The sequence below is a fragment of the Pholcus phalangioides genome, unplaced genomic scaffold, assembly GCF_987345545.1.
Source record: "Pholcus phalangioides strain wild (caught in Gottingen) unplaced genomic scaffold, Ppha-v1.0 ptg000002l_1, whole genome shotgun sequence".
Classification (NCBI taxonomy): Eukaryota; Metazoa; Arthropoda; class Arachnida; order Araneae; family Pholcidae; genus Pholcus; species Pholcus phalangioides.
This window is the reverse complement of record NW_028301595.1, coordinates 15,662,472-15,677,332: the sequence shown is the minus strand read 5'-3', so window position 1 is coordinate 15,677,332 and position 14,861 is coordinate 15,662,472. Positions and strand designations below refer to the sequence as shown.

The 14,861-nt window shown below is 38.2% G+C and overlaps 1 protein-coding gene across 1 annotated transcript in view; it reads left to right on the top strand.

Annotated features, from left to right (window-relative positions):
• The first annotated feature begins 1,383 nt into the window (after positions 1-1,383).
• The window catches only part of LOC149089465 (uncharacterized), a 69,758-nt gene continuing 56,280 nt past the window's right edge, over positions 1,384-14,861 (top strand). The window contains exon 1 of the mRNA XM_089238764.1: positions 1,384-1,731. The gene's annotated coding sequence lies outside the window, so the exon portion shown is untranslated. The remainder of the gene's footprint in view (positions 1,732-14,861) is intronic.

Sequence of the window (14,861 nt, the reverse complement as noted above, 5' to 3'; positions counted from 1 at the left end):
CATCAGCTTCAGCATGATTGCGAATCATCACATCGCGATCACGCTTTGTTACATTCTTAAATCAATGGAATGGATCAAAATAACGCGATGCGTTATTTTGATCTCATAGGCGTGTCCAACCTAGGCTGGTCGTCCACTGGCAGTGACTCGAAGCGATAAACAAGGCACGCGCAGTTGTCCGTATTCGCAAGACTGATCCCATCGCACAGAAAGTACAACAATTCGTCCATTAGGAAACTCTTTGAACTAGTGATTCCCTGCTACAGCAGCAGACGACGGAGATTTCCAATTCGAACGGGATCTTGAGCCTCTTGCCGTATCTGCGCTTTACAGCCAGCATCTGCCAGTACGGGCCACATCCGGCCCTCGGAGCTTTTTGTCGTGGCCCGCCAATCATTTTCAGAAAGTGGTTGAAGATATTGAAAAATGATTAATTCTAAAATTTAATAGAAGAAATAATTTCGGAGTTGATGAAAATTCAGAATTACTGAAAGAACTAATTTTTGAACCAAATAATTTCAGAATTAGTGAAAAAAACAACAACTTGTGAAACTATTTCACAATCAATAAAGCAATAATTGCATGATTATTGAGAAGTGATTTCAGATTAAAATTAATCTCAGAATTTAATTTACTCAGTAGAAGAAGTTAAAAATTTAAAATCAGCCCGCGGGCTTCGTGAGAAGTTCAATTTGGCCCGCCATGTCTTAAAGGTTGAAGACCCCTGCTTTAACTACATGTTTAGTTTTTTTTTCCAATCGGTCCAAGCCATGTTAATTGATCTTCACTGGACTGAACGAATTTACTTCAGTGTCAATTTCAAATGAGGAAAACCCACTCGTCAACAGTCTCGACGACGACTCTCATATACTTTAACAACCATTTTCAAATAGTGGGTCACGAGGATGCCGACCTCTTTCACTTTCGAGAAATGCATAAATAAAATCAATTTCGCTTTTGGCAACAAATATTTTCGTTCAAGGTACCCGCACAAACAGTTCCTACAACAAACCGTACTTATAGAGAATCAATTACATAGAAAATATAGATCACAGGTAAACACATTCGATGTTTATTTTCCTCTCCAATTATAATTATTTATATTCAATTTTTTAATTATTTACTCTTCTTCGCGCGCGTTTCTTTTCTGATAGCGAACCCCTCCCAAGTTCGCCAATAATTGCCAGAAGGCATCCAAATTGTAATGAGGACGCTTTCCGTATATGGAAAACACAAGAAAAAGTCCTCTCTCATGCTATTTTTTCTTCTTCTCTTCTCTTCACAAAATAAAAAGTCGTCTGCGACCTTCGCTCCGATGCGCATGCGCGCAGGTAAGCGCGGGACGCGTTTAGGGAAGAGAGTTTTCCACTTCATATTATTACTTTACTTCTTAGTTGCTGTTGATGGACGAAGGGAAGGTTAATTTCTTTTCTTAAGAAAGAGAAAAACAAATTTTAACCTCAAAAAATCTCATTCTTCGTGTGTTTCTAAAGTTTTCTCTTGTTCTTGGGGTTTTTTTTTGCATCCTTTGGGCATGAACTGGAAAATATAGACGCGAATTCGAAATGCATTTTGGACGATAAACGACCTCCGACATCAACAGGTGTTTTTACCTCCCTCAGTGAAAGTGTTAATAGTGCGGTCAGAATCACGATTGGAGGTCCTTTTAAACGACGCATTTTTGTTTCGGTGTGGTGTTTGGAACCGGCGACGTGTCCGAGCATTATTGCAGTGAGTATTGTTTCCGGCTTCATTATTATTATTGTTTTGAAATTAACACTCGAATGAAAATATTCGTTTTTGAAGGAAAAAACTTCAACTTGCTTAATGGATTTATTGTTTACCAAACACGTTGTACACGTGTTACAGACTAGTTATCATTACAGCGTACGTGCTCGAACCCATGGCCCTCGGAGTCATCTGAGGTGGCCCCGTGGCACGTTTCCTGATTTTATTTAAGCTGCCAACAGCGCATATCCAGATCACTTAAGCGATCCGCGGCGACACATTTCCACATCACTCGAGCGGCCCACTTGAGTGGTTTCGTAGCACATTTACAGGCAGTTTAAGCGGCCCGCGTCACATTTACAGTTCATTAAAGTGACCAGCTGCATCTTTATAGATATCACTTAACCCTTACAGCGTCAATCCCGAGATAACTCATCTAACTTGATCCGCTTTATTTCGGTAACCCCGAAATATCTCGGGTTCTTAAAACGCTTTTATTTTGGCATCGATGAACCCAAATGGGCGCTGAAGTTGTTTTCAGAGTCAAATATGTTTTCTACTCTCCCCCCTCCCCCAAAATCGATCAATGTGCGGAGACCTCTCTTGTTTAAAGTTATATAATAGGAGTACAGAGAAAGGAATTTTTTTTCCTATTTCTCTCTTTCAGCACAGTAAAGAAATATATGCTCAGTATAAATAATACAAATTTTTTTTTTCAGTTAAAAAGTATTTCTCTTCCTAGAAAGCCACACACTTCATGATAGGTGTCTTTAGGTGTCAGATAGGTGTCTTCATATAATATGACAATATGATAGATGTCTTTGAAAGTGATGGGTGGAGTCAGTTTTCTTGGTTTCTTTTTTTTGCTGGGGGTGGGGGGGGGGGAGCATTTATCAGCTCGCAATCGGGAAAAAAAAATTCTTGAAAATAGGTGGCAATTTGTAGAAGGTTGAGTGATTTCCAATATGGCAGTTATAATATGGATTCAGGAAAATTAAAAAAAAAAACACTTAAAGGCGTAAGTGGCTCTTGGCCCATTTTCAGATTACTTAAATCGGCCCCAACACATTTCCTGATCACTCAAGTGGCCCCGCGATACGTTCTCGAACCAATGAAAGTGACACGCACTCCCCAAAACGTTGAGCATCCTTGCCGTACACGTTCCTCTCCGGAATTTTTAATAAATCGCGTTGTGTGAGTGAATGCATGTGCATGGCCCCGACGCATTCATGTTGCCAGAGTTATGTTTGTTTCGTGTTCTTGCTGTTGCTGCTATCACTGTCTTCCATATTTTGAAGTGGTGACGATAAATGCCTGAATTTTCATGTTATGTGAGTATCAGGTTGAACTTCTGAATGACTTGGTTTATATCTCGAGTTTCGACGGGCTTTTGTGCAAAACATTTCTTGGACCCCCTCATTCTTGGACTTTATCATCGCATTGTGCTACCTCAACGGACCGAGGATGGTTCGGGATTCGGGGATTTCTTGGACCCCGTTATCACCCCTGAAAGGAAAAGGCGGCATCGAAAAACACACGCTTGTGTCAGTCTAAAAGGCAGTTCAGTTCGATTTCTCAGAAACTTGATTTTTAGACTGATTCGCCCCTTCTTAAACCTGCCGTGATTTTAATTATATTGCTTACTTTCGAAAACTTTAATCGGGTCTCATTTTCATGAGGCCCACCCATACCCTTCTGTAATTGAGACCTCGGGCCGTTGCGTGAAGTCAGAACTGTATATATGATGAAACCACTGTTTTGCGAACACCGACGCGACAAGAGAATTCGTCCGTAAAAGAGGAATGGCAGTGAAACTCAGGGGTTTTTAAATGCATACTTTCATGATAATAGAGGAAATTATTATTTGGACGTAAAAGAGGGGTGTCCGCTAAGAGAAGTTTTACTGTATATATATATATATGTATATGATACTCTTCATTGTACAGAGATGGTGAAAAATACATTAACAAAAATATGCACAAAATGAATGGAAGATTTTTACGTGCGGATTACATGGAGGGTACTGAATATAATTTTGTAAATGGGTTCCGTTGTTTTCATTTCACTGGCGTCAAAGCCGGAGATGCTATGGGTGCCCGAGCATCCGTAGAATTCTGAGGCACGGGTTCAAGCGACCCTCGGATTAATTCATAAATCGAAACCGGGACTCCCACTCGTCCTACTTTTCCTACTTTCTGGTTAAATGGCCTACTTTTGACCTACTTTCTCGGTTTTGTCCGACTTTTCCTACTTTTTTACCAAAAACCTATCAACAAAATTCGCATAATTGATTTTAATTGAGGAAGGAATCATCGATATAATGCAAAATAATGCAAATGTAGTAGATCGCAATTAATGATTCTTCCAAAGCAGAAATCGTATGGAGGGAGTGTATATGGACCATTTAGTGGTTTATTAATTTTTCATTTACTTAGCTTGAGGTGTCAACAAGTAGAGTAATCATTAAAAACTTCTGTGTGTGTGTGCTTCGTTGAAAAAAGTAATTTTGTATTTACTACTTCATGGTCTTAGGCCGGTATTACACTATGAAAGTTTTATCAAAATAATAATTTTATAAAACTTATCGGTTAAAGCGTATCGGTTACATCAGTGTTTCATAACCTTTTTCAGCTCATGCCCCCCCCCCCTATGGATCACATTTTTTTCTCGTGGCCCCCTGTCCTATCCAGCGCCCCCCCCCCCCACCCTCATCCAAGAGTGAGTTCCAGGAGTCAAATTATATGGTAAAAAATGGTGTTTGTAAAATACGGGACGATCCGACGAACCTGCACGATAACTCGACCCTCCCAACATATCCACCGTTGCTCTGGCGGCCCTCCATACTTAGCTGGAAATAACAGCTTACATATGAAAATCATAGTACCAGATCCCATATCCCCTCCCTCCATTATAGACATGAAGACCCGGGTCATGCCCACATAGACCCAAGGGTTAAGATTCCCCTGGTTCTATGGACGGATCTGATGTGGATGCTGAAAGTAGAAATATTTTTCAACCATGTTTCATTTTTAAATCTTTTCTCTCCGCAGCTCTCTATGACTCAATTCACCACCTGTCGTGGATCACCTTATTTCTGATTTTCACCCGTAGCCCCCTTAGAACAGCCCAGGACCACAAGGGGGCCATATGGCCCCAGGTTGAGAACCACTGGGTTACATTAGAGTGAATGTAACCAACAGACTTAATTGGTTGAATTTTTCAAGTTTCGTAAAAGATCTTTCATCATAGTTTTATAGTGTAATCCCGGCCTTTTAGACAGTAACTAACAGTCATCATTCAAAATTATGGCCCACATTTTGTGTATAGGTAAAAAAACAATTTGCGTAGCAAATCATTTGGCTACATAGGCCTATTCTAGGTTTTGTGACTGATGATACTCAATAACATTCAGTTGTCATCTGTATTTTTAGGGCATGCAAAGGCACACTGCAATACTCAGGAAAGAGCAAGAAATAAAAGTGCTTCATTGGTCAAAACCGATTACACTGGCACTAAAATTTTAACAAATCCTTTTTAAAACACGGATGGACAACGCAGTGAAACCATCTGGTCCACCTTGATTTATTTATATCGGACCTTGTAATTTACACATTTTGCCCTGTGCTTTTTTGGAAGTGGTCTCGAAAGAGCGTCATTCTTAAAAAACTTACATGTCTGCTGTAAGACATACGATGATTGTCGAAGAGAGTTGACAGACTGGACTGTGGAAGACTCCAAAAAAAGAATGTAATATATATATTGTGAGGAGGACAGAGAAGAATTATCTGTGGTTGCTAAGGGGTCATTCAAGTATTACGGCAGCATCGAGAGGGGGGGGGGGAAGGGGGGTTTCTCAGTTGCTGACTTTTGATGACAAGGAGGGGGGGGGGGTTTGAAAGTTGCTTACGTCATCAACCATCCCTTTATGGAAGGTATGAAATATTCTAAGCTGCTGACGAAATTTTTCTGACGGGGTGGGGGGAGAGGGGTCAGCGTTTTGCTGACTTTTGCTAGCAAGTGGGGGGGGGGGGGTGGTCAAAAATGGCTGAAAATCTGCTTACGTAATACTTGAATGGCCCCTAAATACCTTATTTGGCCAAAAATTGTGTTTGTAACCAAGTCATTTCTGTCATTTTGCTTTGGCTCGAGTCAATCTTACAGGATACTGAAATAGTGTGCTATGAAAACAAAAATTAATTTTAAAATTTTTTCAGGGATTTTTTTTATTATTATGCTATAATTAGGGGGGGGGGTACCCTCCCCCGTCCTAATCTTTCTAATTTTTTGAGTGGGAGCCCTGTGAAACTCAACGCTCAAGTTGAACCTCCACAGGTCTACAAAGCAATTTCGACGCTACTGTTCCATTTTATTGGGATAAAGAGCCCGTGGAGCACAAAAGGCCAAAAGATTGAGAATTCTTAGCCTCGAAGATTTGGCATTGAGAATCCTTAAATTTCCCATTTGTCCCGCAAATGCCGGACTCATGCGCGTACGGTGGAGGGATTTCGTTGTATTGAAAACTGATGAATAATTGGAGGACTCAGCTCCCCCTCAGGGAAGAGGCTCCAACGCAGCCAGAGAACCATTTCTACTATATAGACACAGTTGGGCGCTGTCCAACCTGTATAAGCAGGCGTGGGCAAAGGCACCAACATGAATAAAACACTGGGGGAGGGGGGTGAAAGTTTCTGGTCGTTCCGTATAGAAGGGATAAAATAGTTTAACTCTTCATGTTTGTATTTTTGAACATGTTCTTTATACAATTAGTTCTACGTCTCAATAATATTCGTGTTTCCATCTTTTGCTCTGCTCAGTACACCAAGGAAATGGACATTTTCCGGCATAACATCCGGAATACATATCTCGACATAATATCAGGAAAAGATCTATTTCCTTGATGTATTAGGCTGAGAAAAAGCCGTCTCACTCTCTACCATTCTAACTGGGGGCCATTTGCTGGAGTTAAGGAGAGGTTACTAATGTCTCTACTTCAGTGCCTCACGCACGCTACAGTATATGAAGTAAAGAAGGCAAGATCATGTGTCCAGTGGGGTTTGTGGTAGCGTGCTTGCCGGGTTTTAAAAGAGGACCAGTGGGTCCCATAGGAGACTATATGACTTTTCTTTCCGAGCTCACCTCAGTTCAACATTCAGAAAAGGTCTATTTCCTATTCGTGTTTTTGATTGTCATCGTGTAAAAAAACTGTGAGAACAATCTACCGAAGAAAAAAAAAACAACTCAAATTCGTGATATTTCTCGTATAGCCTCGAGGGGTCGACCAACCCAGAGCGAGGGAGATTCTGGTTTACATATTGGCACTTTTACTCACGTACAAGAAGTTCAAACCCCGACAGATTAGGTTTCAATATTAATCGTTTATGACCCATTCGAACATGAACTTTGAACTTGAGCGAAAAGTAATTAAAAAGAAAACATAACCCCCCCTGAATAAAAATGAATGAATCCAATCAACGAGCTCTTCTTCTTCTTCTAATATGGAAAACGAAAACAAAAGAATAATAACAATAAATAAAGAAAATAAATGTTAAACATAATCCTCGACGCTAAAATTAATCATGTATCATCGGTTTACGCGTTAATTACGATCATTAATTCGTTAATTATTCCACCTCTTTCCCCTCAGACTGTTCTTTTTCTTCTTCTTCTTCTGTGTGAGTATGTGAAGGCGTCCGATTCCAGTTGTGCGTGTTTTATGCCCTCCTTTTAATAATAAAAAGAACTTCACGTAAAAAAAAAATATGAAGAATTGTAAAGTTATACGTAAAGAACTAACTATACGAGCATGATTCATAGGAGTTGGAAAAGAAAAAGAAAGAAAGAAATAGAATCAGAACTTATGACCCAACAGCACGTGGGACATAGCGTAGGTGCACGATGCCGCCACTGCCGACAATGGAAAAAGGGGGGAGGGGGAAAAAGACCTACCTACCTACTAAGGAAAGAAAATATATTATAATATTTTAACAGAAAATATAAAAATAGAATAAATAAAAACCGCTCATGTTGGCGTTTATCGAGCAGCAGCAGCAGCAGCAGCAGCCACGGCTCGGTCACGAACAATTTTTCGACGCCATGATAATAAAAAACAAAAGAAATAGAAAGAAAGCAAAAAATAATAATCGTGTAAAACAATCATCACTCAAAACCCTTCAAGGTCTTTGAATCTCTTGTATTATACAGGGTGTCCCGTAAGTGCTAATGCGGCTTTTATCTCATCAACCGTCTGTCGTAGAGGTGTGATTCCAGTTTAAAAAATGCTCAAAAGGCGTTCAGAAATTACCCTGTAACTGTTTTGAGAGTGAAAATACAGTTTGACACAAAATAAAAAAAAAATATATAAATTTTTATACAGTCCCCTTGTCCTCTAACTTCCAATTAGAAAGTTGTTGCCCTGTTATCTCCTGAGGCCAACAAGAAAAATTCCATGTTTCTAATAGTAATATTCGCTAAGATATTTATATTCAAAAAACTGATATAAAAGTTATGAAAGGACAGCAAAAACTAACGGACACAACACGCACCTTTCCCTCATTTATGCTGCCTTTTGCCAACTTTTCTCCGATTATGGTATTTGAATATCTCAGCGAATATTGCACTTGGAAACTTGCATTTTTTTTGTTAGTCTCGGTAGAGATTTACCCGTTTTCAATGCTGTTTTTTTCTCAACTTTCCTCCGTTTTTTGAATTTGAATATCTCAGTGAATATTGCATTTAGGATCCTGGAATTTTTTCTAGTTGGCATCAGGAGAGACAGAGCAATAACTTTTCTAATTGGGTTTTGGGGCACACGAGGACTGTACAAAAAGTTTTATTTTATTAACTATACAACTCCTTGCAACATGAGTGACATGTGTGAGTACTACATATTACTTGGAAACTTTTCCTAATTGGAAGTATACCGTTAGGATGAATGATTCGCCAGCAAAATGCCATACCCCCCTGTTTTCTATGGACCCTGTATATAACTGTGGAACTCCTCCTCCTAACCAGATCATGGTGTGACGCTCTGTATAACTGTGGACTGGTGAAAATAGTTGAAAAATTTCGCAGGGTGGCGGAAAAATAGTTTGCGGACAGGCAAAACAAAAAAAAAAGAAAAGAATAAGCGCAATAATTTTCCGACAATGCAATACATGAATAAATAGTATAAATAAGTACAGTATATATAAGGACTTAGTAAATAGTAAAACAGGAACAATAATTTGCGGACCGGCAAAATACCTAAACAGGAGAAATAAGTCGAGGACCGGCAATAAAATATAAATACTGTATACAAGGTGATTCAGAAAAGATGGGGGAAAAACTTCAAGAGGTCATAGTACACACCAATACAAACAATAGTCATCAAAGAATGCATGGTCTAACATGAAACGCAATCGCGCTTGCGCGTTTCGAAACGGCCGCTCCACAAACCTTAAAACGGCATTCCTGTTGAAATTTATCGGGACAAAAAGAACACCATGCATACAAATGTACCCTGGGGAAGAAGAAGAAACAGTATGCAAATCTGCGTCACGGTGAATATAAGGCGCGGACACCAGCCCTGTGAAGTTATTCCAGCGTTATTCCACCGCGGAGCAAGAAAGGATTCCCGTTTCGCACAGCTGCCGATGCAAGCACGCAAATGTTTCGGATTGGCAACCACCTCACCGTACATTCGTGCTGCCTCTGTGGTACTTCCGGAAATAAAATGTATGTCTGCTTTTTCATCAACGTTTGCGGAGCGGCCGTTTCGAAACGCGCTAGCTCGATTGCGTTTCATGTTAGACCATTCATTCCTTGATGACTATTGTTTGTACTGGTGTGTAATATCACCTCTTTTACCAAGTTTTTCCCATCTTTTCTGAATCACCCTGTATAGTATACAGTACATTATATAGCCTATATTCTATTGACTAAAATTTCAGTGAAACCTCTCTTTTACGGACACCAACGGGACAAAAAAAAAAATCGTCCGTATAAGAGGGGTGACCGTTAATCAGGGGTTTTAAATGTATACTTTTGTTATAAAATGGGAAACTATTATTTGGCCATAAAAGAGATGTGATAGCATCTGGGGGGGGGGTGTCCGCTAAGAGGGGTTTTACTGTATATGGCGGCCATATGAATTGAGCAAAATGTGCGCGAAACGGAAAAGGTTAACATGGAAGAGGTCATTTTAGTAAGTAAGGTTCTTCTTCTCGGTATTATAGAGATATAAATATTTTTCTTTTCCCCTTAAAAACATGAAGGAAATGGATTTATTCGATTTAAATTAGAGAAACGTCTTTTAATATGACGTTTTTTCTCTACAGAAGTTATTTATTCGAATTTTATTCAATCTTGAAGAAATCTTATTTCGGGCCGTTCTATTTTTGTCCTATATTCGAATTCTTTTTAAAGTTAACGCTGTGAGAGATTTTTTCCCTACGCGTTTTCATATTTATCTCCTCCCTATGCCATATAGCGCAGCATGTACTATGTAGGTCAAGACGAAATACTTACTTATCCATCGCTGTTTTTAGGTCTTATACACTTCCCAAACAAAAAAAAAAGCACGTTCTGATTTGAAGAGAAACTCGACTGTGTGAGAGGTTCATATAAACACGTACATAAAGAAAAATAATATATATTATAAAATACGTATTAAAATATTTGCAGTGATAATTTCTTTTTTCTTGATGCGAAGGAAGATAATAATCATTGTTACAAGATGATGTGTGTACGCATGTAGTGAGACAAAAGATGATTGAGTCGTGACCCGTTCATTTTCGTTCCAACCCAGACTTTGAATGACAGTTGATCAGCTGTTAATTCAAACGCATGAGTTCCTTTCCTCTTTATGCTGTTGATATGTTTATCTAATCAATCATGTTGGTAACCATTTGAAAATAGTAATAATAATAAAGCTGGGATATTTCGTCATGATCATCATCATCGCCACAGACTGAATGAAATAATTTAGGAACTGGTAACGAATAGCTATGTATGTTAGGTTAAATGCGATAAACCCGGTTATTATGTATAACCGCCGAGTATTTTGGTTAATTTTTTTCACTTTTACCGGCGATTAGGCATAATACCCAAATCGCTCGTTGGTAAATTTGATAAGTACTAAAAAAAATTATCACTTTTACCTGCCAATATGCATAATACCCAAGCGTTGCGTCGATGGTAAACATGATAAATCATACTGTAAATGATAATTTACAGGCTACATGTGTTGTGTCATTGTATAGTCGGGGTCCGACTATATTCATTAACATACTAAACTGATTTGTAATTTTTTTCACAATTTATCAAATATGAAATATTCATATTTATGAAATTCACCAATTACGCAAGGGTATTATGCATAATCTCAGATAAAGGTGATAAATTTCGGGTATTTATCAAATTTACAAATTTAACTGACTCTTCGTATTTATCAAATTTATTACTTTTGGGTATTATGCACATTTTCCGGTAAAAGTGATAAATTTATCAAACTTACCGAGACTATTGGTAAGTATGCATAATAACCGATTTATCCATTCACTGTAACATATACACTATATAGCTATAAGTCAGTAGACACTTCGGAGTTATTTCGAATTGCTAGAAAAATACTTTATATGAATTGTTCTGAAATTTCGGTCATATGCAAACCCTATATATAGCCTACCTTTACCCACAATTTCCAATGAAAATTTAGTTATGAGTGCATTTAGGGGAATCGACAGAAATTTGGAAAAAAAAAATGTTTTTGATCAATCCTTATGTTATAAAAAAGCTGCAAATGATTTGTAACTTTGACAAAATGTTATATTTTTCGCATTTTCGTGAAAATATCACGTATATTCACGAATTAATAAATGTTTCTTACAAAAATTCCAATTTTCGTCTCACGTTTTTTGCTTATAACTCTCAGAAAATTTGACACTATACATGAAACATGGGAAACTTTGAAGAAATTCAAAATATAACAATTTAATGAGATACGAGCATTTTAAGTAAATGATTCTTGATTACGCTTGCGCGAGAAATATCAATTTCATTATTTCATAATTTGGTTGTCAAATATATGGTACAACTTATATATAAATCCCAGTCGAATTTCGCGAAAATTCAGAAAGGTGTCGGTGATACAGTGAGCTGCAATTTAAGTTACTTGCTGAAAGTAGCTGGATGGTATGGAACTTTCCACACAAATTTATATCTCTGTTTTCAAAAGAACGGCTAAATTACATTTACCCTCTCCTCCTTCACCGACGAAAATCGAAAATAATCTCGATCGTGGCCTGGATAGTATTAAGTAATTTATGACGTTTTTCCTTTTAGCCAGCCCCGACGCGACTAGACACGGCTTAACTTAGACATAGGCGGAAATGGACTTGAAAGTCTTGGGGGGGGGGGGGGGGAGAAGGAGGAAACGATGTGATGATGATGATGTCAATTCATATATATATATTAGATCAGTGACTCCACTTTTGACCTTGGGGGGGGGCAAGTAATGCATGTGTATATTCCTGATACATAAATATTGATGAACCATTAAAAGGGTTAGCAATCATGGGAGGTCTGATAGAGTGATAGTGTGTTAGGCCGGGATTGCACTGTAGAAGTTTTGTAAAAGCTCTTTGATAAAACTTGAAAAATTCACCCAATAATATCACCGGTTGTATTTGCTTATTGGTAGAATTTTTCAAGTTTTATAAAATATCTTTTATCAAACTTTTATAGTGTAATCCCGCCCTTACTCTATCAGAGCAAGCCTAGAATGTTTAATATGGTTCTGTTACATTTTTTTTTCCCAGTCGTACGAAACATGGTATATTTGTGCATCTGAGACGAGCTCGACAGATTTTATGCCAGAATTTATTTTACTTGCACGTAGCAATAAAATCATGCTTAGAAGTCATATAACATGTGATAGTAAATATTTTCGTACGCATATACATGACAGCTTAGTACCCTCATGTACAGCGGTTTTACCGTGTGCGTGGGTTTAAAAGTCGCGTTTTGTGTGTGTATCTTCTTTAGATAGTTTTTTTCCAGTCCCGCTGTTTTTAGAATTTTTCCAGCGGATTAAAGAGAAAGTTGGAATTCCGAACATCATCATCTCTCCCACCGAGAGCGTAATTAAGTAGCTTCCACGGATGGGGTAACCCTTGCGTTTCACGTGGAGCTTTGAATTTACTGTCTTTGAAATCTCCTGCCAATTAAATTCACTTATTTATTTTTACGAATGAAAAAAAAAAAAATTATGCAGTAAAATCTAACAAAGATGTAAAAATTTTAGGTTTCGTTCCTTCCGAAAGAGAAAAAACGCCGAAAATGTTTCTGCACATAACTTGTCGGATTTCCATGGGATTAGTTACATTTCTTTTCAAGGATATCGTGTGTCGGTGAAAGATGTCCATTGATAAATCGTGACATGTGGATAAAGTGTGTGTTGAACGCGGATGTGAGTTTTTTTTTGTCCTTGCCGTTTTCCTAGATTTATGCCTCTAGGAACAAAATTTATCAAATTCGTATCCACCACTTTCTGAAGAATTGACTTTGTTTGGCTGACATTTCCAAGAACCGAATTACAATAGCACATTCTGAATTTTAATTGTCTTTTTTTTTTTTACACTTCCTTCTCTGATAAAAGACTCTCTCCCAGAAAGATTTCGGTAGTTCGTAAGTAACGTTACCAGCTTTCACTACAAATGGCCGTTTTTCCTTAGTCTATGAACTGCATACGAAATGAAAACCAAATTCTTTATCACAAGAAGGATTCGTCTTCAAAAAAACGATGTGCTCTCTGTCGACCATTTCTTTTCCTTATCTGAAGCCCCCATTACGAGCTGTCGCGTGGATATACGCGTACTACATCACGCTTACAAAACTCGGCTGGCATGCACTACTGATGTAAGCAATTAATCGTACTCTGTACACGTGTATCTTCAGAGAAAACTCAATTTATGTTTGTGTTGTGTATTTACAGTGATGTTGTGAAGTATATTTTTAACTTTTTTTTTTGATTGAGGGTAAACGAATCCTTTATTACTATGGAAAGATGCTAAACAGGGTTGCTTCATGCATTGCTTTCGACGAATACGAATAGATAAGTTCGAAATCTGATACTTTCTTTTTGATGCGTGAAGTTGTCTTTGTTGTGAGAGAGATGATGAAATTGCTTTTCTTTCCTTTTTGTGTGTCAGAAGAGGCCTTCCATGACACTAAATTAACATTTTTAGACTTTATCATTTATGTTGGATTTCTCCTTAATTAGCTTTGGTTAAGTATAATCCCGGTGATGAATTTGAAAATTGTGGTTGTTAGAAAATTCCAGAAAGATGTCCTCTTCACCGATCAATAGAAGATATGCAGAAAACTGGCTGTTATGTAGAGATACTACTGACAGTCTTCGATGCGGGGAGGGCATCTTTCTCTACATGCAGCTATACATCACCATCTGGTGGCTTGATGATATTTATGAGCCATTAGCTGATTACCGTCACCGTCCATCGCACGGTGTTGTTCAGCATATATGCTCCAAGGAAGGAACATTCTCTCTGCTTTTATAGCGTAGTGGTAGTGCACTTGTCAAGAATGCGAGAGGGCGTAGGTTCGAGCGCCCCCCCCCACACACACACGTAGAGACAAGTGAATAATTCTTCTCAAAAAATCAGCATCTCTAAATAGCACACTCACACACACAGTCAGTTTTCTGTATATCTCGCATTGATAAAATCTGTGCTGAATTAATTTCTCAGAGGATAGTACTGCATAAGTATATCCGTGAAGAAGTTGATCAAACTGGTTTGGCAATAATTATTCAAGATTGACTGATAGGCACAATTTCCACTTGGTACAGTTTCATAACTGATTTATCCCGTAGTCGAAATAGTGCCGTTTTATCCTCAGTTGATAAAAAGGGTCCCGTTTTAACACATCGTAAGCGGGAGGCTGAGTTTCAGCCCAATCCTCGTTTAACTGGAATTTAAAACTCGTTCATCAGCTGCAGAAAGTTTGCTGAGTTGCGGAATCCTGTTCCTCACATTTTTGCAATAGGAGTGAAAGATATGGTATTCGAATTAGACCTATTTTTTTTCCTTCTCTTCCTTTTGTCTGCTGATGAAAGAAGGGGTAAAAAAACATTAATT